The sequence below is a fragment of the Pteropus vampyrus genome, unplaced genomic scaffold, assembly GCF_000151845.1.
Source record: "Pteropus vampyrus isolate Shadow unplaced genomic scaffold, Pvam_2.0 Scaffold244, whole genome shotgun sequence".
Lineage (NCBI taxonomy): Eukaryota > Metazoa > Chordata > Mammalia > Chiroptera > Pteropodidae > Pteropus > Pteropus vampyrus.
Genome location: NW_011889025.1, coordinates 3,862,713 through 3,885,772, shown reverse-complemented (window position 1 = coordinate 3,885,772; position 23,060 = coordinate 3,862,713). Strand labels below are relative to the sequence as shown.

Here is a 23,060-nt window from a genome sequence, read left to right as displayed (position 1 = left end):
AATACTCAGTAGAGGATTGCTAGATCATATGGTAGATCAATTCTTAATTTTTGATTAAGCTTCCAAACTGTTTTCCACAATGGTTGAACCAGTTTGCAGTCTCACAGCAGTGTATGATGGTTTCTTTTTTCCACATTCTCTCTAATACTTGTTATTACTTTTCCTGTTGATAACAGCTAATTCAAACAGGTGTGAGGTGGTATCCCATTGAGGTTTTGATTTGCATTTCCCTAATAGCTAGTGAAATAAAGCATCCTTTCATATGTTTGTTGGCCATTTGTATGTCTTCTTGGGAGAAGTGTCTTTTCAGGTCCTCTGCCCATTTTTGATTGGATCATTTGTGTTGTTGTTGTTGTTGTTGTTGTTGTTGTTGTTGTTGTTATTGAATAGTATGAGTTCTTTGTATATTTTCAATATTAGACTTTTATTGGAGGTGTCGTTCACAAAATGTTTTCCCATTCAGATAGTTGTTTATTTGCCTTGTTGATGGTTTTCTTTGCTGTGCAGAAGCTTTTTAGTTTGATATAGTCCCATTCATTTATTTTTGCTTTTACTCCTCTCACCTTTGAGGTCAAATTAATGAAATCCTCTTTAGATCCAAGGTCCATAAGTTTAGTCCCTATGTTTTCTTTTATGCAATTTATTGTTTTGGTCTTATATTCAGATTCTTAATCCATTTTGAGTTAATTTTTGTGTGGTGATAGACAACGGTCTAGTTTAATTCTTTTGCAGGTGGCTTTCCAGTTTTCCCAGCACCATTTATTGAAGAGGCTTTCCTTTCTCCACTGCATGTTTTCGCTTTTTTGTCAACAATTATTTGCCCATATAAATGGGGATTTACTTCTGCACTCTCGATTCTGTTCCACTAGTCTGTGTCTGTTTTTCTGAGAGTACCATGCCGTTTTGATTATTGTTGCTTTGTAGTATAATTTGAAGTTGGGCAGAGTGATAACTCTGGCCTTATGCTTTTTTCTTTGGATGACTTTAGTGATTCAGGACTTTTGTGCTTCCATACAAGTATCATGATTTTTTGGTTCTATTTCATTAAAAAATGCCAATGGAATTTTGATGGGGATTGCACTAAATCTGTACAGTGCTTTAGGTAATAAGATCATTTTACTATGTTAATTCTTCCAATCCAAGAACAGAAATCTTTCCGTTTCTTTGTGTCTTCTTCAATTTCTTTTAATATAGTCTTATAATTTTCATTATATAGGTTCTTCACATGTTTCACTACGTTTATTCCTAGGTATTCTTTTTTTTTTTTTTGCAATTGCAAAAGGAATTGTTTCTTTTATTTCTTTTTCTGACGATTCATTTTTAGAGTATAAGAATGCTATGGATTTTTGAACATTGATTTTGTATCCTAAAACTTTACTATATTTGCTTATTATTTGTAGTAGTGTTCTTGTGGAGTCTTTAGAGTTTTTCTATATGGAGAATCATGACCTTCTCAAATAGTGACAATTTGACTTCTTCATTTCCTATTTGAATGCCTATTATTTCTTTCTCTTGCCTGACTGTACTCTCTAGGACCTCCAATATTAAACTGACTAACAATGATGATAGTGGATAGCCTTCTTTTGCTCCTGGTCTTTGAGGAAAGGTTTTTAGTTTTTCGTAATTAAGTATAATGTTGGCTGAGGGTTTGTGGTATATGGCCTTTATTATGTTGAGGTACTTCCCTTCTATATTTATTTTACTAAGTGTCTTGATCATAAATGGATGCCGTATCTTGTCAAAGGCTTTTTTTGCATCTATTGATATGATCATATGATTCTTATTTTTCAATTTGTTTATGTGGTGTATCACATTAATCAGTTTGCTTTTGTTGAACCAGCCCTATGCCTCTGGGATGAAGCCTGCTTGATTGTGATGTATAATCTTTTTAATATGTTGCTATATTCAGTTCACTAGTATCTTATTTAGAATTTTTGCATCTGTGTTCATGAGAAATATTAGTCTGTGGTTTTCCTTTCTTGTGTTATCTTTACCAGGTTTTGGTATCAGGGTATTGTTGGTGTCAGAAAACGAGTAGGTAATATTGCCACTCTTTGATTTTTTGGAAGAGTTTGAGGAGAATAGATATTAAATCTTCTTTGAATATTTGGTAGAATTCATTGGTGAAGGCATCTGATCCTGGACTTTTACTTTTTGGTAAGGATTTTGATGATTGTTTCAATTTCCATACTGCTGATTGGTCTGTTTAGTTTTTCCAGTTCTGATTCAGTCTAGGAAGGCTGTATAATTCTAAGAACTTGTCCATTTCCTCTAAGTTATTAAATTTGGTGTTACATAATTTTTCATAGTATTCATGTATAATTCATTGTATTTCTATGGTATCTGTCATGATTTGTCCTCTTTCATCCCTGATTTTGTTTATTTGTATCCTTTCTCTTTTTTCTTTAGTTGTCTAGCCTGGGGTTTATCAATTTTATTAATCTTCTCAAAGAATCAGCTTTTGGTTCCATTTATTTTTTCAATTTTTTTTGTAGTCTCAATTTCTTAATTCTGCTCTAATTTTGATAATTTCCTCTGTTCTGTTGATTTTAGGTTTCATTTTTTTTCTTTTTTTTTCCAGTGTTTTTAAGATGAAGCATTACATCGTTTATTTAGGCTCATTCTAGTTTTTTGAGATAGGCCTGTAATGATATGAACTTTCCTCTTATTACCGCTTTCCCCTTGTCTCAAAAGTTTTGAAATGTTATTTCTATGTATCTCTTGATCTCTCTTTTTATTTCTTCTATGACCCAGTCATTCTTCAGTATCATGTTGTTAAACTCCATGTATTTGTTGTTCTTCTCTCTTTCCTTTTATATTTGATCTTCAGCTGCAAAGCATTATGATCAGAGAATATGATTGGTATGATTTCAATCTTCTTATATTTGTTGAGAGTAGTTTTGTGTCCTAGTATGTGGCCAATCCTTATGAATGTTCCATGTGCACTATAAAAGAATGTATAAGCAGCTGTTTGGGGATGAAGGTTCTGTAAATGTCAATTATGTCCAATTAGACTAATGTGTTATTTAAGGAAGTTATTTCCTTATTCATTTTCTGTTTAGATGATCTGTCCATATCTGACAATGAGGTATTAGGTCCCCTACTATGATAGTGTTTTGGTCTGTTTTTGCCATTTGTTCTGTCAGTAATTGCTTTATATATTTTGGGTTCCCTGATTAGAAGCATAGATATTAATAAGCGTTATTAATAAATCTTTTCATTGTATGATTCCCTTTATCATCATGAAGTGTCCCTCCATATCTTTCTTTCCTATTTTTATTTTGAGATCTACTTCATGTTATATTAGTACCACTACTCCTGCTTTTCTCTAAATGCCATTTGCTTAGATTATCATTTTCCACTGTTTCACTTTCAGTATATTTGTCTTTGAGACTGAGATGTGTCTCCTGGTGGCAGTATATGGTTGGGTTTTGTTTTTTGATCCAATCTTCAACTCCGTGCCTTTTTATCAGTGAATTTAGTACATTTACATTTAGGGTGATTATTGAAATATGAGGTTTTCCTATAATCATTTTATCTTTTGTTTTCTGGCAATTCAGTGTTTCCATTGTTTCTTTGTCTTATGTTTCTATCATTTTAATTTGGTGGGGCTTTGAAGAGTTCCCTTCTTGTCCCTCTTATTTTATATTTTGTATCTCAGTTTTGCATTTTTGGTTTGTGGTTACTATTAAATTTATATAAAATAGTTATATATACAGTAGTCCATTTTCTTCTGCAAGCTCCTTATCTCCATTTCTCTTTGTAATATATATTTTTATTTCCTTTTCTTTTTTGTTTTTATTGTCTCAAGTTATCCCTATGTATGCTGAACATATATTTCTAACTTGTAGTAATAATTATCTTCTTATGGTTTAAGCTTATAATACTTGCTCTTAATAAGTATTGTGTTATCCTGCTTCTGTCTGACTGTTAGTTGTCTTATTCATAATTATGTATTTTTTTTTTATCATTTTGTTACAGGTGGGCTGACCTCTTTCATTATTTCCTGTAATGCAGGCCTTATAGTGGAGAATTCCCTCAACTTTTATGTCCGTAAAGGTCTTAATTTCTCCTTCATATCTAAAAGAGACCTTTACTGGAGACATTATTCTTGGCTGGTAATCCCTTTCACTTAATAGTTTGAATATTTGGTTCCATTCCTTCTTTTCTGGTGAGGTTTGTGCTGAGAAGTTCAAAGATTTTTCTAATGGATTTTCCTTTATAGGTTACCATTTTCTTTTCTCTGTGCCTTGAGAATTCTTTAGTCATCGATTTTTGATAATTTTAATATAATGTGTCTTGGAGAAGGCCTTTTGGGGTTGAGATAATTGGGTGTTCTGTTAGCTTCTTGGATTCTAAACTCCAGCTTCTTACTTATATTTGGGAAATTCTCATCAACTATTTGCCTGAATAAGCTCTCTGATCTCTTCTCCTTCTCTTCCCCTTCTGGTATACCTATTATTCTTATGTTGCCTTTCCTGATGGTGTCAGCTAGTTCTTGTATTTCTTTTTCATTATTTTCTATTCTTTGGTCTCTCCTTCCTTCTGAATTATTGCTAGATTTCTGTCTTTGATATCACTGATTCTTTCCTCTATCTAGTCAGCACTATTTCCTAAGCTTGCTATTTCACTCTTTATCTCTTTTAGAATGTTTTTCATCTTCAGAAGTTCTACTTGGTTCTTTTTTAGGATTCCCATCTCCTTGCTAAAAAACTCATTTTGCTGGTCTATCTTTTAAAAGTTCTTGTAATTGTTAATCTGAGTTATTTTGCATCTCATTGAGTTTTTCCAGAAGTGCATTCCTGAATTCTCTATCATTTATACCACACATTTCTATATATTTAAGCTTATTTTCTGGATATTTTTCTCTTTCTTTCTGAGCTGTCTTGTCACTTTGTTTGTTCTTGGTGTTTGATAGACTATTTCTTCCCCTGGGCATTAATGGGTGTGTTTTCTGCTTTTTTCTTTTTTCAGAAATATATATTATATAGAGGTTTCTCTTTAGCTTATTGACAGGAAGGTGTTTTTTCTTTTTATTTCCAGTAGGTGGAGTCCCAAGCCTCTTTATCTCTGCTTTGAGGCTGATAATTAAATATTCAAGTCACAATCAGTTACCTTCGGTCTCAGTCTCTGTCACTGGTACTGATAGTAATTTTTTTGTTTCTGTAGTGTTTCTTCAAATTTCCCTGGAGCTTAGCAGTGCTACTTCTAGGAAGATATGGGGTGAAGGGAGGGTGCACTCTGGGTTGATGGGTAGGGGTTGCTGCTAGTCTCCATGTCTCAGCCTCCTGCTTCATAATCAGTCTGCTAAGACCCAGCTGTTGCCCCTCCACACTTAGTTCCCACTTTGCTTTCTGCCCTGATCCTTGGGCTCCACTGCGTGGAAAACGCAGATTCCTCAGGCAGGGCAATTTGGGGAACCAGCCTAAATTTTTCCTCTCCTTCTCCTCCTGCAGGGAGTTCTGGCTGTGAGAGGAAACTTCTTTGTTCTCTCAATCTATCCCCCAGACTTCCATGGTTCTGACCTCTGGAAGCTCTTATGCACAGATCACTTGCTCAGAGGTGCTTGTGTGCAGGTTAGATGTTATTTCTTGAGTTTTAGATGTTCATCGTATTGTTATTTCAACGGGAGAGATTCGGAGATATCTCATTGCCATTCTTCTGATGTCACTCTCCCCAAGTGTTTCTTCTTTACACTAAAGTTTGAGAACCAATGCTCTACTTTCTTATACATTTGATTACACTATTGTTCCTTTCTGGAATGTCCTTTCTCTTCACCTCTGCACAAATCCTGTCCTGTTTTTTAAACCCATCCCAAAGACAGTTTTCTCTGAGCAGTCTCCTCTGATTTCATGTTTATCACACACAATAAATGGAGCACAGGGAAACATTGGGTGCTCTTAGATGGGATGCCTGAGACAGTTGGAATAGTGCTCTAGGATTGGCTCTGAATGTTGCACTCAGAAGTTATATCCCTGAATTTGTACACATGAATGGGAAACTACAAAAGTTGCAAAGAGAGCATATAAAAAAGCACTTAACACTGAATCTCTTGGTCACACTAACTATATTTCAGGCAGAGGTACAATAGCCATTCCTGAACAGGAGAGGGGACATTAAGGAGACAAAATGGCTGCACATAGAATAACTTCAACTGTCCAACTGTGCAGTAAAGGAAATAGATTGTAATATTCACAGAGGGGTCTGTCCTACCCAAGGAGACAAGAAAATAAGCTAACATCTTACTTAGTATTGCATCAGTGGTAGGGGATAAAAACATGAAGGAGTTAGATCTGATAGTTGGCTGTAGCATCTGATAGGGTTGGGTGCTAAGCGTGGAGCTAATAAGTGACAGAGGTAGAAGTTGAACTCAGGAACTTTAACATCTATGGTGGTATTCTCTAAGTATGGTGCCTGTCTTACTGATCAGAATTTGCATTTATTGCAAGCTCTCTAGATGACTAAACTTTAAAAATTACTGATCCACCATACTGTAAGTGCATGTGTGGTGGTCATCTACATTTGAAGAAATCCTTGCAGTCTCTTCCAATTCAGCAGCTACTAGAAATTACACAAACTAATGTCAACATAAGAACAGAAGATACATATATATATATGGGAAAACAAAAAGGACGCTCATGAGTAAAATTAGGCATTTTCTTTTACTTTTCATTTTCACCAGTTAGTCAGAATTATCTCACCAGATAATCAGAAGTTGGTGGGATAAGTAAAAGATGTGCTCACCTTCTCCCACAACCACCTCATAATTACAACTACACTACAGAACAACAATCATTGATAATCACCCAATGTCTAGCTGAGCAGAAGTCCTATAACAAAGGATATCAGGAAGAAATCACCTCAAGACTGGTAGGAGAGGTGGAGATGGTAAAACAGGCTGTCCCCACACCAATGTAATGGTTGTTTAAAACTGAGAGGGATATCTCACCTGCAAAGGTCCCCCCTAGGATAGATGAATCTCAGCCCCACACCAGGCCACCCAGCCTAGGGTTCCAGTGCCAGGAAGAGAAGTCCCCATAACATATAATTGTGAAAAACAGCAAAGATTGTGGCTGAGACAGAAGGTGGCTGGAGTTTCAGGTGTTTCTCTAAAGAGACAACACACGAATATATTCATCAATGGACTCACTCGCTCTGTGGTCCAGCATTGTGGCAGCAACTGGAAAGGCATCAAGGATGTGCAGGAAGAAACTGAGTTGTTTGGCGTTAGTGCAAAGGCTGGAGGAGCAGCTTTTTCCCAGATAAAAGTGCAGGAAGAAGCCATTGTTCCTTTGTTGAACCCTCCCTCTACCCAGGCTAAATACAAAGGAAGGCACCATATCTGAGTCTCCATCAACCTAGCTAACAACATTCTCTCTGCCCTGGAGATTTTCTGAGACCCCACCCCACTCAACTTGCGAACCAAACCAAACAATCCAAACCCCATGACTGTTTTGTAACTATCAATTTGTGCCTTTCCATTACAGCCTGTCTTGCCTCATACTGTAAGCTTTCCCAAAATCTCTCAAAGGTTCACAAAACCGAAACAAGCATCATCTGTCCTCAGTGTGTCCTTGCCTCTTAATGAGCATCCCCAAGCCCAGAACTAGTTGCAGCTAGCCTTGGTTCACAGCTTAGCCTCTCCCAGATACTTCCAAGCCCAGAACAAGTGACAATTATCTGCAGATCACTTTGTAGCTCATTCCACTTGGCCTTGGGCAAGACACATGCAGTGTCTGACTTTGGCCTATACCAGAACCCCTCCCAAGAGGCCCCAAAATCAACATACCAAGTGGCCAGTCTCAGACCACTCTAAAGCACCACCAAACCATTTCCACAAACAACATGCCCAAAGGGGAGACTAAGCAGGCACTAGAGCCCTGCTAAAGCAAATCCTGCTCTATAGAATCATCTCCAGAACAATAGCTCCTCCACTGTAATTACTCTATTCAGCAAAGCCATCATTTAGAATTGAAGAACAGATAAAACGATTCTCAGACAAGAAAAAACGAAAGGAGTTCATCACCTAACCAGTCAAGAAATGTTAAAAGGACTTCTTTAAAAATAATAAGAAAAAAAATACCCTCCTCCCAAAATACATATATATGTATATATCAACAATTACTTCAAATGTATTACTTTAAATAGATTAAATGCTCCAATTAAAAGACATAAGGTGGCTGAATGAGTAAGAGAACAAAACCTATACATCCATTACCTACAGGAAACTCACTTTAGAACAAAACCACAAAGACTGAAAGTAAAAGAATGGAAAAAGATATTTTATGAAAATGCAAACAGAAAAAAAGCTGGGGTAGTAATATTTACACCAGACAAAACAAACTTTAAAACAAAGCCTGTAACAAGAGAAAAGGACCCAGTAATCCCATTTTGGGGTATTTCTCCGAAGAAACACAAAACAGTATTTTGAAAGAACATGTGCACCCATTTGTTCATTTCAGCATTATTCTCTATAGCCAAGATTTGGAAGCAACCTAAATGCCCATCAATAGATGAATAGATAAAGAAGTGGTACATATATACAATGGAATATTTACTTATCCATGACAAAAGAATGAAATCTTGCTATCTGCCATAACATAGGTGGACCTAGAAGATATTATGCTGAGAGAGATAAGCTAGATAGAGAAGGACAAATACCATATGATTTCACTTACATGCAGAATCTAAAGAATAAAATAAATGAACAAACAAAAGAGAAACAAATTTAGATACAAAGGACATTTTGATGGTTGCTATATGGGAGGAGGTTAGAAGTATGGGTAAAGGGGATGAAGAGATTAAGAGGTACAAATCAGTAGTTACAAAATAGTCATGGGGATGTAATGTATAGCATAGGGAATATAGTCAATAATATTGTAATAACTATGTGTGGTATCAGATGGGTACTAGATTTATCAGAATAATCACTTCATAATTTGTATAAATGTCTAACCACTATGTTGTACACCTGAAGCTAATATAATGCAGTTAACCTCAATGTCAACTGTAATCAAAAATGTTTTAAATAGTTAAAAAAAATAATAATCAGCCAGCCCATCAACAAATACTTACTGAATGTTTTTCATACATTTTTTACTATTGAGTAGTGGCATTTATCATTTGTCTTAAGTTTATTTTACAATTAAAGGGAAAAAATTACTAAAGCCTTACTTTATTTCCCACAGTGAGATAAAACCACAGAAGATGTGTAGAAGTCATTTAATTCAACCATCTAATTTTAGAGACAGGAAACTGATTGAAGCCCAGAGAGATAAACAATTAATTGTTCTAAGTCCTAAAACTGTTGAATGACTCAGTCAGTGACTAGATTTCTGGTCTCCTGTCAGTCCTGTACTCTTTTTTGCACATGTCCAAAATTAGCGAATACCCCAGCAGCCCAAATCTGTGGAAGTGTCAGACTCGATGACTTCAGTATCATTTATATTTCTACATAGTAGTGCTGGGATGGGGATGTAGCTTCAGAAATTCACATCAATATATATTTTTCAAAGCCTTCATATAAAATCTAGAAATAGAAAATGTTGTTGCAAACTCTTTGCCATATACTTTGATAATAGTACATGCTTCCTTTGTGCAAAATTGACCACCATACCATCAAAAATTGATTGCTAGATTATCTTGCAACCTAAGAAAAACGAACCATTAAGTTTTGTAGATCAGTACACTCTCTGGGTAATATTCTCTTCACTTGACACTTGACCGGTCATATCTACTTTTTTCCCCAAAATATGCACATGGATTTATCTTATACTATAGAAAAAGGCCCACCAGACATTCAATTAACCCAGCTGTCACACATCTGTTGCTGTCTCTATAAATGTGGCAATTTGCTGGTAACAATCAAAAACTTCACACCTCTTTTTAATTGTGATAGTCTCTTACTTCCTCAATCTAATCTGTCTCAATGGCTTTGTTTGTGAGCCAAAGATTCCAGAATATATTCAACTATTTTTGATCCTCCAAATGGACTTATAACATGGATGTACCTTCAGATAATCATGCTAAGTAAAATAAGCCAGACAGAAAAAGTTGAAAATCACATGATATCACTTATATGTGGGATATAAATCTAAAAGCAACAAACAAGCAGGAAAAACAAACAGAGACTCATGGACATGGACTATAGACTAGTGATTACCAGAAAGTAGGGGGTTGAGGGAGGGGGAGGTAGACGGTGTAAAGTGTGTCAAATATCTAAAGGAAAGCTTAGCTGGATACATTACTCTTGACTGATAGTTTCTTTCTCTTAATAGTTTGAATATTTGATTCCACTCCTGTTTGTCTTGTGAAGTTTGTGCTGAAAAGTCCAACGATAACCTAATGGGTTTTCCTGTATAGATTACTGTCTTCTTTTCCCTGGCTGCCCTGAGAATTCTGTCTTAGTCATTGATTTTTTTATCATTTTAATACAATATGTCTTGGTGAAGGCCTTTTCGAGTTGATATAATTGGGTGTTCTGTTGACTTCTTGAATTCCAAGCTCCAGCTCACTCCTTAAATTTGAGAAATTCTCATCCACTATTTGTCTGAAAATGCTTTATAATCTCTGCCCTTTTTCCTCCCCTTTGGTAATGCCCACTATTCTTCTGTTTCCTCTCTTGATGGCATCAGCTAATTTTTGTATTTCTCTTTCATTATTTTACATACTTCGGTTTCTCTCTTCTTTCTTCTGATTTATTACTAGATTTCTGTCTTATATATCGCTGATCCTTTCCTCCATTTGGTCGACTCTATTTTTCAAGCATGCTATTTCATTTTTCACCTCTTGCAATGTTTTTTATCTCTAGAAATTCTATTTGATTCTTTTTGAGGGTTTCAATCTCCTTGCTAAAGAATTCATTCTGCTCATCTAATGTTTTTTCAACTCTTAAAATTGTTGGTATGAGTCGTTTCAGATCTCTCTGAGTTTTTTCAGAAGCACTATTCTAAATTCTCTGTTATTTATGTAGCATATTTCTATATCTGTAAGCTTATTTTCTGGAAATTTTTTTCTTTCTCTCTGAGCTGTCTTGTCACCTTGGTTGTTCATGGTGTTTAATGAACTATTTCTTCCCTGGACATGAATGGAAATGTATTCTGCTTTTTTTCCAGAAAGAAGATTCATTATATAAAGGTCTCTCTTTAGCCTGTTGCAAAGAAGGTGCTTTTCTTTTGGTTTCCAGTAGGTGGTGTCTAAGTCTCTTGGATCCCTGCTTTATATAAAGCCTTAATAATGCCTTTTTTTTTCCTTATAGATGTTTAATCATGCTCACTACCCTCAGTCTCAGTCCTTGTCAGTGTTAGCAACAGTTTCTGTAGCATTTGTTCAGATTCCCCTGGGGCTCCACGGTGTTTGGTCTTGGGGGATATGAGGGGTGGGGCCCTCTTGGTTGAGGAATGGGGGCTGTGTCTCAGCCTCAGTTTTGCAACTGCTCCTGATAACAATCAATTGGTGTTTCTCTGCTCTCCTCACTTCTTTGCTTTCTGCCCTGTTGACTGGGCCCTGCCACTGGCCGCATAGCACTTGTAGTTCTCCCAGAAAGGGCTGTTCAGGGAACTCGCCACACCTTTTCCACTCCTCTCCTCCTATACGGAGCTCCAGCTGTGAGAGGCATCTTCTTTGTTTCTCCCAGTCCACCGCCGAACACCTAGGATTCTGACACGTGGTAGCTCTCATGTGCAGATCCCACACTCAGACATGTTGGTGTGCAGTTTGGGTGTTTTTTGTTGAGTTTTAGATGTTCAGATTATTGTTGTTTCAAGGGAAGAGATCTGGGGACTTCTCTCACTCTGCCATGTTTCTCCAAACTCCCCCCTTTAATGTATTTTTTATTTCAGTTATTGTATTCTTATTTCTGAATGGTTCTTTTTATATTTTTTCTAACTCTTTACTGAAGTTATCCCTGAGATCATTGAGCATCCTTATAACCAGTGTTTTGAACACTATATCTGGCACATCGCTCTTCTCCATTTTGTTATTTTTTTTTCTTGAGTTTTATTCTGTTCTTTAATTTGGAACATGTTTCTTTGTCTCCCCAGTTTTGGGGCTGTCTGCCTATTTTTGTTTCTATGCATTAGGTAGAGCTGCTCTGTCTCCCAGTCTTTGTCAAGTGGCCTTATGTATTAGGTATCCTGTGGGGTCCATTTGCACATTCTTCTTGTTACCTGAGCCAGGTGCTCCAGTTTTGTCCCTTGTGTAAGTTGTGTGTGCCTTCCTATTATAGTTGAGTCTTAGTTCCTGTTTGCACATCAGTGGGAGGGATTGGTCCTCAGGCGATTGGTTGTGGAGCCTGGCCATGACTACAGTGGAGGAGTTATTATGCAGGGAATGATTCTATAAAGCTGGATTCGCTTTACCAGGGCTCTGGTGCCTGCTCAGTCTGCCCTTTGGGTGTGATGTTTTAGGAGGTGATTTGGTTGCCCAGATGCAGCATGCCAGTGGCCAGAAACTAGCCTCCTGGACAGCCTGTGCTCCTGGGCACATGCCCAGCCTTCCTCCCTACAAGGCTGCCTCTGGCCTGTGTTATGCTTTAAGGTGATCTGAAACTGACCACTTGGTGTTTTGGTTTTGGGGCCTCTTGGGAAGGGTTCTGGTATAGGCCAAAGTCAGACACTGCATGTACCCTGCACGAGGCCACTTGGAATGAACTATAAAGTGATCTGCAGATGATTGCCACTTGTAATGGACTTCAAAGTGCCTGGGAGAGGCTAAGCTGTGAACCATTGCTAGTTGCAACTAGTTCTGGGCTTGGGGAACACAAGATGTAGGGGAACACTAAGGACAGATGATTCTTGTTTCGGTTTTGTGAACCTTTGAAAGATTTTAAGAAAGTCTGTAGCATGAGCCAAGATATGCTCTTTGTATGAAAAAGCTACCAGAAGCTTTGGTTAGGCCAGCAAGTTGGGTGAGGGAATCACCAAGGCAAGGAGTACAGTGTTAACTAGGTTGATAGAGACTCAAGATATGGCACCTTTTGGTTGGATGGTGGGAGGGCTTAGTAAAGAAACAATGGCCTCTGGTAGTACCTCTGTCTGTGAGAAAGCTGCCCCTACAGCCCTTGACCTGAAGCCAGACAATTCAGTGTTTCCTTCTATGTACCTGACACCTTTTAAGCTGCTGCCCAAGCCCTGGAGCTGAGTGAGTGGGCCCTTTAAGAAAAATGCCTGGGACTCCAGCCACCTTCTATCTCACTCAGCCACAATCTCTGCTGGTTTTCACAGCCATAAGTTAATAGAACTCCTCTTCTTGGTACTGGAATCCTGGGCCGGGGAGCCTGGTGTGGGGCTGGGACTCATCTCTCCTCAGAGAAGACCTCTGCAGGTGAGATATCCCTCCTGATTTTTAACGGCCACATGTGGGTATTGAACCAGCCTGCTCATCTTGTCCACCCCTCATACCAGTCTTGAGGTGGCTTCTTCTGTATATTCTTAGTTATAGGACTTCTATTCAGCTAGACTTCAAGTGATTCACAATAATGGTCAATCTATAGTTTACTTGTAATTTTAATGTGGTCATAAGAGGAAGAAAGTACAGCATTTATGTACTCTTCCATCTCTGGTTAAGCACTATTTATGTGCAATCTCATTTAATTTTTACAACAAATGTACAAAGAAGTTATTATCTCCTTTTGTCACATAGGAAAACAGACTTATGTAGATCAAGTGACTTATTTAATTGTCACATAATCACTAGTATGTGGTAGTGTCAGGATTTTAACTCAAGACTTCTGATTCCACGGAGCTGGTCCTTGTGTCCGGAGGTGCCATCTGCTACCTTCTTTACCACTCTACTCTCACTACTGGTGTCTGGGCCCCACCTGTTCCTGCTGCAGCTACCCCTGCTGCCCTCCGGCCTCTCGCTGAGGTCTGATTGCCTGCGCAACTGGCAAGTTTACAGGCTGGTAATCTACATCTTTATCTATGAGAATCCAGTTTCCTTGCTCTGCGGTGCTATCATCATCTGGCACTTTGCTGGCAATTTTCAGAGAACTGTTGGCACCAACCGTCACTGCTTCTTCACCATGATCTTCGCCCCCTTCTCTGCTATCATCTTCCTGTTGTTTGAGGCTGTGTCATTGCTGTTGAAACTGGGGGAAGTGGAGGATGCCAGAGGTTTCACTCTAGTGGCTTTTGCCATGCTGGGGGTCAACGCTGTCCGCTCTCAGATGAGGAGGGCCCTTGTGTTTGGCATTGTTATACCCTCAATGCTGGTGCCATGGCTCCTGCTGTGTGCCTCCTGGCTCATTCCTAAGACTTCTTTTCTCAGTAATGTCTATGGTCTTGGAATTGGGCTAGCATATGGCCTCACATACTGCTATTCCCTCGACCTCTCAGAGCAAGTAGCATTGAAGCTCAACCAGAAGTTCCCCTTCAGCCTGATGAGGAAGATTTCAATGTTCAACTACTTCTCAGGTCTTCAGCTGAAAGGAGAGCAGCCCACAGCCAGAAGCTGAACCCTGTGCCCGGTTCCTATCCTACACAGAGCGGCCACCTTCACGTGCCCCTGAGCCACCCTGTTGCCCAGATGCACCATGCCAGTGGCCAGAAACTAGCCTCCTGGCCAGCTGTGCTCCTGGGCACATGCCCAGCCTGCCTCCCTACAAGCCTGCCTCTGGCCTGTGTTATGTACAGAACCATTTGGCACAACCCCTAACTCCTTCGGTGTCCATCCAGCTTCTGCAGGGGCCTCCCTGGGTGTTCAACCCACTGTCTCCCTCAACTGCCTTGGTACTGTGTATTCTGGGGCCCTGGGCACTCCAGCAACTGCAAGCTCCAAGGAGAGCACAAGGGTCCTGATCCTCTGATGGAGAAATTATCTCACATCTTGGCCTCTGAAGAAGGTCCTCTCCAAGCTAAGTTTTTCTTGACAAAAAATATTTATTGAACATCTCTATGTGCCAGGCTCTGTATTTAGTACTTTGATATATGTCCCTATTTCATCCTCATGACAACTTTGTGAAGTACAGTTTATTGTCCCCAGTTTACAGCCACAGAAGCAAGACTGTGATTACGTGACGTCACGTAGCTCTGTAGTGGCACAGCTGGCCTTCTTGGCTCCAGGCCCAGGTCTTCTCCCACCTGCCATTCTGCCTCTCAAAGAATACCTGGGAGAAGAAGGCATTATCAGTGGCTGCCAACGGCTAGTTGCCGCTTGGATTTCCTTCCTGTCACTGTGTGTAGTGCTCTTGGTTTACAGTGTCTGTGTGTCTGTGTCTGTGTCTGCCCTTTGGGAGCTCCCAGCTGGTGTGCTTAGTGGTCCCCAGGCCTGTGTTGTTTCTCCCCACAGTGACCACCACGCCCCCACCCAAAACTTCTGGTGAGAAAGGTCAGCGTGAACCACAGCAGCATGCTGGTGGATTCATAGTGTCAATTACCTTTGTATAAAGAAACAACCTCTGGAAAAAAAAAAAAAAGACTTCTGACTCCAGAGCCCATACTCTTAACCAGGACATTCTACAAGTCTGTAAGCTAAGAGCATAAATTGATTTACTTCTGGATGCAGCACTTTCCAGTGGGAGACATTAAAATACATCTAAGACCATCACCTTATGTTCAAGCTTATAATACAATTAGGGTACACATGACAAATAATTAAAAGGCTAAAAATATGTTTACAGTGCACAGGTAGCACAAATGAACATATTTTCAACCATATAAGCCCTGAGAAGAGCTGTAATGAAAAAGTGATCAGAACAAGAGGATTAAGCTGACAAGCATGTGCTAACAGTCTGAGCTATTTAAAAATGAGATAAACTTCCTCAGGAAACAGTAAATTCCCAACAGTAAAAACTTCATAGACCAAATTGGGTTGTTTTAAATGGTATCCGAAGTTCCTCCAATCCTGAGATTCTGTGATTTAGTCTAATTATTTTGAATAACCACTACTTTCCAAGTACTGAAATAAACTCCTCTCACAAAGAGAAGTAATACATACCTTCAAGGAGCCTACAGTCCACTGGTGCAAATAGCACAAACCGAGAAATGTAGAATGAAATGTAATAATGCATGAGAGCAATGAAGATCTACATCTAACTCAAACTGGGAAGGGGAATTATAAAAGAAAATTGAACATTTCTTAGAGGTGATATCTAAACTAACTCTTGAAAGAAGAGTAAAAATTAGCAAGATGTTCCAGTTATCTACTGCAACGCAACAAACTATTTCTAAAACTTAAAACAACAAATACTTTATCATATATTGTAATGTAAGTTCTTACTTAGCAGCTGAGCTTATAAATTAGCTCAGCTGCTAAGTAAGATGCAAGAAAGTTTCACTCACATGCTTGGTATGCTGGAGGGGATGTTTGAAGACTGTCTCAGCTAGAATCCTCCCTCTCTCCATGAAGTCTTGGGGCTTCTCCATAAGATCTCTCCAGTGGAGTAGGTAGATTCTTACAAGGTGTCTCAGACTCTAATAAGAGTGCCCCAAGAGATCAAGGTGTAGACTGTAAGGCTTCTTATAACTTACCTTTAGAAGTCAGGCAGTAGCACTTCCAATACAATTTATTGGTTACACATGGGTCATCTTGGGAGAGGATGCACAAGTGCATAAATACTGGGAAAGTGTGGTTTATTGGAGGTCATCATGGAGACTGGTAACCACACAAGTCTAAGAGGTTTGAGAGATTGCAGTTTTCAGCTAGAAGGAATATCATACACAAAGGCAACACGGCATATAAGAATAAAGCCTGAGAAACACAAGGCAATTGCTATCACCAGTGCAAATTTACAGAAGCTGAGTTGAAAATCCAGGCAGCACTCAGAGATCCTCTTTCCTGCTGCCAGCTCTGGCATCCTGGGCTCCATGTAGATGAACCTAAAACCGGAAAGTAGGACTCGTTGCAACCGCCTGTTAAAACATGGTGAGCTACTATGAAGTTCTAGGTGTGCAGACATGACTCAGTCGAAGTTATTAAACAAGCATATCAGAAAATGGTACTGAAGTAGCTTGCAGATAAAAATCCTGAGAATTAGTAAAAGATGAGAGAAAATCGAAACAAGTAGCTGAGGAATATGAGGTGCTATCACATGCCAAAAAACAAGATATCAATGACAAATATGACAAAGAAAGATTAGGGTAGAGGTGAAAATTATTTTGATGGTTCCTTGAGTTTGGCTTCACATTCTGCAACTCAGATGCCTTCAGGCAATTTTTTTGGTGTAAGAAACCTATTTTCATTAGCCTTCTTTGAAGACCCATTTGAGGGATTTTCAAGAATCAAAGGAGTTCCCCAAGAAAGCAGAAGCTGAGGGTCAGTTTTCTCTGCCTTAGGGAGATTTCCATGTTTTGGAGAGAAATTTTCTTCTTTTGTTATATAATTTACTTTTTTTTCCCTAGGTCACAGGGGCCTCACTTCATTCTCTTCCATGTCATTTGAAGGTAGTAGGATTGGCAATTTCAAATCTATATCAACTTTTATTAAAATTGTTAGGAGCAGAAAAATCACTTTAAAGAGAATCGTTGGGAATGATCAAGGAGTAGGAGCTGAAGAAGAGGACCAGTTAAAATCCTTAATGATAAATGGCAAGGAGCAGCTGCTAAGCTTTGGTAATTCAACGCATGCATTTAAGAGAAATGTAAACTATAATAAGCTCCATTTGAGGATTAACAGAAACATATTTTTAAAAATTTCAAAGGAACTCGACTTGAAGTATAACTATATCTAATCTAAAGTATTTATAAACAGCTCCTGGGGGGCCCTATTTGTCAAAGACTTAAGTTCATTGTTGGGACCATATAATAAGACCATTTGCTTTGTCTTAAAAAGTGTAAATCTCTGTATGCACTTTGATTTTTTTTATTAAACGAAATCGAAGGTGGTCATGATTCTTTTGTACACCAACACTCGGTGGACCTGCTTTTCCATTATGTGTGAAACATGGACCAAGTAATGTCACCCTTTTGTGAAGTTAACATTGCTGGGATGAATCATCCACAAAAATTATATCAATTTTTTCATTATTTAGTAGTGAAAGATATGGATGCATTAATAGTAATACATTTCTGGTTTAATACAAATTGAGGGCGTTTTCTACTTATGCATGAATGCTGGCAACTTAGTAAATTTTGACAAATGTTATATATGTATGTTAAGCTTAGGTTTAAAAAAGTAAAGCTGGTAAACTGGGTCTTTGTCATTTTCTTCTAAAAAATAAATATGAATGTGTTTGATATATTAAAAAAATCCTGAGAAATACTAAATCAGGGAGCAGTGTAATATAATAGTTATGGGTGCAGGCTCTAGAGTCAGACTCTGGAACCAGTTATTCCTCAGTGTGGATTTTATATCCTAGAACTGAGCTGTCCAAGGTTATTAATTAAATTAAATTAAGTTAAATTAGTTAAACTAAATTAAAATTTAAGTTCCATAGTCTCACTTTAATCATTCTAGTCACTTTCAAGTACTCAATAGCCGCATGTGGCTGATGGTTACCACATCAGACAACGCAGAAAATTTCCATCATCACAGAAAGTTCTATTGGACAGCAGTGTGCTAGCAGCTCTTTTAGTAGACTACTATTTAACTAACTTGACACATTAACTCATTGCCATTGCAAAATATATCAACTGATGCCCAAGAAATCATGAAACTTGTGGGTAATCACAAATTTCTTCACCCACCAGTTTAACTGTGTGTGTATGAAAAATCAGTTGTGTTTCTTCCTAAACCTATATATTCCAGTTTACTTATATTGTGATTATATAACTTAGTTAAATTTGTCAACAGATAAAATATGTATGGGAAAAGTCTTCTATGCAAATTAAGTTGAATGCCTTATTAAGAATCAATAAAAACAAATTAAACTTTATTTGTTATAGAATTTAGCATAAGATAGAGAATTATAAGATATTAGAAATAAAAACATCTTGAATTCTATACTCAGCTCACCTTAAGAGAGTACTCAAGTACTTACTCCACTTTAAAGAACCTAAAACTGAAAACTCAATTACAGGTGTAATTTATAAAAGGAAGATAAATCTGGACTCCAATAAATAGAACCATTTATTGAAAGATGGATAAACACACATGATATCCTAAGTTAGTATAAATATATGTATAGAGACCATTAGACATTGCATGCTTCCTAATGGAAGCAGACAATACCACATATAAAGTCCTGAAAAAAAAAAAAAACTCTAGATCTAATCAAGTCTCTAATTCCAATTACCATTTCATAGAAAATACAGAGAACAAAGGAACTTGTTGAACTACACCATGAAATATAATCAGCAAATCTATACTGTGGAATACTCTACAAGACAAACAACCTAGTTTCTTCAAAACACTGCAAAAAGAAAGTAAAGAGATGGAGGGATAACTGATAGATTAAAAGAGATTTAAAAGACAGAGCAACTAATCAAATATGTAGATCTTATTTAGTTGCTAATTCATATATAGTGTGTGAAATATCTAACACTTATAAGACAACTAGAAATTTATACAATGATGGTCTATATGATGTTATTAAGGAAATTAATGTTATAGGTGAAATAATTGTATTGTTATTATGTTACCCAAAAGAGTCCTGTTTTCTAGAGATACATACCAAAATATTTGCAGATTAAATGATTTGATGACTGAGACTTGCTTAAATATACTATGGGATGGGGGTAGTGGATTGAGATATGGATGAAGCATGATGGATTGATTATTATTGGGGCTGGGTATTGGGTGCATAGGTATTTATTATATCATTCTATTTTCCGTACATTCTAAATTCTCCATAACACATTTTTTTAAACAAATGTACTATCATTTTTCTCACCAATGTTTTCTATTAAGAGATTAAGTTTAATAGCATCAGATGAGGACAATGAAAACAAAGTAATATAATAAAGATTTTAAAAGTTCTAATATTTTCAAAAATGCCACCTTTAACATCAAATCAATTTAAAAAATCATGTTACTGCTTCAAACATAGGTTAAAGCCACTATCGTTGGCCTACTGGGTATTCAGCACTGATTCTGGAATCAGTGCTGGTTCTAATCCCAGGTTTTCCACTAACTAATTGCATTAGCCTTGGACAAAGTAATTAATGTTTATAAACCTCGGTTTCTTCATCTGCAATGAAGAAATGTTAAAATAAAAATACCTACATCATAAGGTCATTGTGAAGATTCAATAAGATAATCCAATGTAACATGTTTAACTTGTTTGCAGCAGAGCCCAAATTGGAAACTAATAAGGGAATACACTAAGGAAATTGCGAATGAGGACAATATGGAAAATAGCTTTGAAGGTCATACCATTGAATTTGGATTTGCTATATTACATGAACTTTAAACATTCTAAGCACTTGAGTAAGAGAAAATGATGTTTGAAAATTGATTTACTTACTTTCTATTTGGATGGACCTGAAAGAGTGGAAATAGAAGGTAGAAAAAATCATTTAGTTGTTGCAATTTTTGCACAAAGACCTACATTTATGTGGTGACTATAGAAACAAAAAATGGAGGACATCCAGACACCACTGTAAATAGATATTAATGTTCCAGATAGCAAGGTGCCCATTTGACTTCTGACTACTGATTATTGGGGAACACCATCTTCAAACTACTCATCTCAGATGGGTAGAAACACAGAGGAAAAGAAATGGAAAGAAAAGTGAAGGAAAAAGCAGATATCAGTCTCAGGTCTTTAAGACTTGCCTATTTACTCAGTTGCTTCAATGCTAACACTAAAGATGTCATAGGATTAGTGTAGAACTGGATATTTATCAACTGAGATTTAATAAGACCCGATTACTTAAGATGGAGGAAAGGTTCAGAAAAATGCCCAATGTAGTTTCCTGTTGATCCCGAATAATTTTTTTCTCTTGCCACTCTCAGATTCCTCTCTTGCCTGTAAATCCCAACTGTGAACTAAATAGGTAATTGCTCACAAAGGGAACTACAAGAAAATCTAAAATTCACTTACAACTTTAACTGTTAGTCAAGAAAATAGATTGTTTTCCTCAGGGAAATAGCATTCTTTATAAAGTTATAATTTCTTAAGCAAACTTTCTGACCAGAGCAGACAGGGGTGCATTTAAGACTCATTCCTTCCTAACACCAATCATCCCCAATGTTATTTTTTCACTTTGAAACCAAGTAATACTTTAGCTTTTCTTAGACAAGAGAGTCAGTCTTGTAATGTTTAATTGGCAACTTAAAAATTTTCCTCGGGAACTTTATCACTGCTTCCCCTGATCAGCTAATTAAAATGAAGCAGAAGAAAGACAAGCTTTCCACATTTGGGCTCCCAAGAGAAGACAACTAGAGACCGGGTGTTCTGTCCCTGCCAACCTTCCTGACTTCAGGGGATTGGAGCAGATTAGTAATATTTGTGCTACTAATATACCTATTTTCAACAGAAAGTCTATTAATCCTGAAAGCATCATGGGTCTTGATTTTATCAAACTGATTTCTTCGAATAAAATAAATTCTGGAAGCATTAAATACTCTTACATCACACAGAGAAAGATTCAACTACACAACAGAAAAAGAATGCTTGATTTTGTTGAAAGGACTAGAACCTTTAAAATAAAAGATTTAGAGCTTATAAAAGATCTCCTCTCGAATGCACTTTTTATTTAATCACTTTCTCGGCTGTGTACATTTACAATATATTTAAGTGTAAACCAGATTACCAAGACAATGAACACATTCACAATTCATAGACTGTCATATCCATGAAAAAAAAATCTCCTTTTGCCAATAATAAGTAGGAACGGTCTTTGCATCATTCTGAATTCCATAAGGAAAAATTCTTAGAGTTTGCTTTCTGACCTCTTAAAAACAAACAAACAAACAAACAAACAATAACACCTTATTAATTTAGACCACTGGGAAACTTACCTTCTCTTCATTACTTTAGTTTTGCAAATTCTGCCCCCAAGTAGGGTTTTCTTTTTAAGTATTAAATACGGAACCCTGCTATGTGAACATACTAACACCAGATGGCAGTTGTATGCCACAGCTCCCAAGGTTTGAGCCATAGGGCGTAAATTGAGACTTGTTTGATTGAGATAAGAAACATTCTTTTGGATCTTGTTCATATCAAAAGCATATTATAAACTCAAATAATAACTAAATCCTAATGTATTACTTTATAGCAAATGTCAAATTACTGAATTCCAGGATGCATTTTTATTCACCATCTCTAAAAGTTAGCATACAACATATCTTATCCCAACCATATAGCAGTATTTGGTTAGAATGCTAATCTTCATATTTATTATCACTTGCACTAAATGCTCTTCCTGATTTTTTTTATCTTCAATTTAATCTTGTTTTTCCCCCTCCCATTGGCTTAGTTGAGCATGATATAGCTAGCCACCCTGCCTAGCTATCCCAACTAATTAAAGGAATAGTATTTCTTGTGGTCTCTTCTTCTCCCTGCAGCTTTCTGGTTCTCCCATTTGCTCTCCTTTTTTTCCTCTTCACTTAGGAAATATAATTTGCCCTCCACAATTCCTAGAAGGTTTCTCTTCATGTTTGTCCCTGATTTTTTAAATTAGTTTTATTTTTGTTGTTGAGAAGATTTACTCTACTCTATTGCTGGAGCCGAATGAAGCTTAGGAAAAATAGCAATTAAAAATATGCCCAAACAACTCAATTCGAAAACAGGCAAAGAACTTGAATAGATATTTTTCCAATGAAAATATATCAATGGCCAATGAGCACATGAAAAGATGTTCAACATCATTCGTCATTAGAGAAATGCAAATTAAAATAACAGCGATATCCACTTCACATGCATTAGGATGACTATAATTTAAAAAATGGGAGAAAAAAAGCTTTGGCAAGGATGTGGAGAAATTGGAACTCTCATGCATTGCTGGTAGGAATATAAAAGAGGACAAGTACTGTAGAAAATAGTTTTGTGGTTCTTCAAAAATTTAAACACTGAATTATCATATGATTCAACAATTTCTCTTTTAGGTATATACCCCCCAAAAGTTAAAAGCAGGACTCAGACGCTTATAAACGCATGTTCATAGAAGCATTGTTCATAATAGCCAAAAGGTGAAACAACTCAAGGGGCCATCAAAAGATGAGTGGATAAACAAAATTAT

At 37.2% G+C, this 23,060-nt stretch overlaps 2 pseudogenes; both read left to right on the top strand.

Annotated features, from left to right (window-relative positions):
- Window positions 1-8,779: 8,779 nt before the first annotated feature.
- On the top strand, window positions 8,780-14,806 carry LOC105301610 (annotated as a pseudogene).
- A 2,054-nt stretch (window positions 14,807-16,860) lies between these two features.
- LOC111729049 overlaps window positions 16,861-23,060 on the top strand; it is a 14,134-nt pseudogene continuing 7,934 nt past the window's right edge.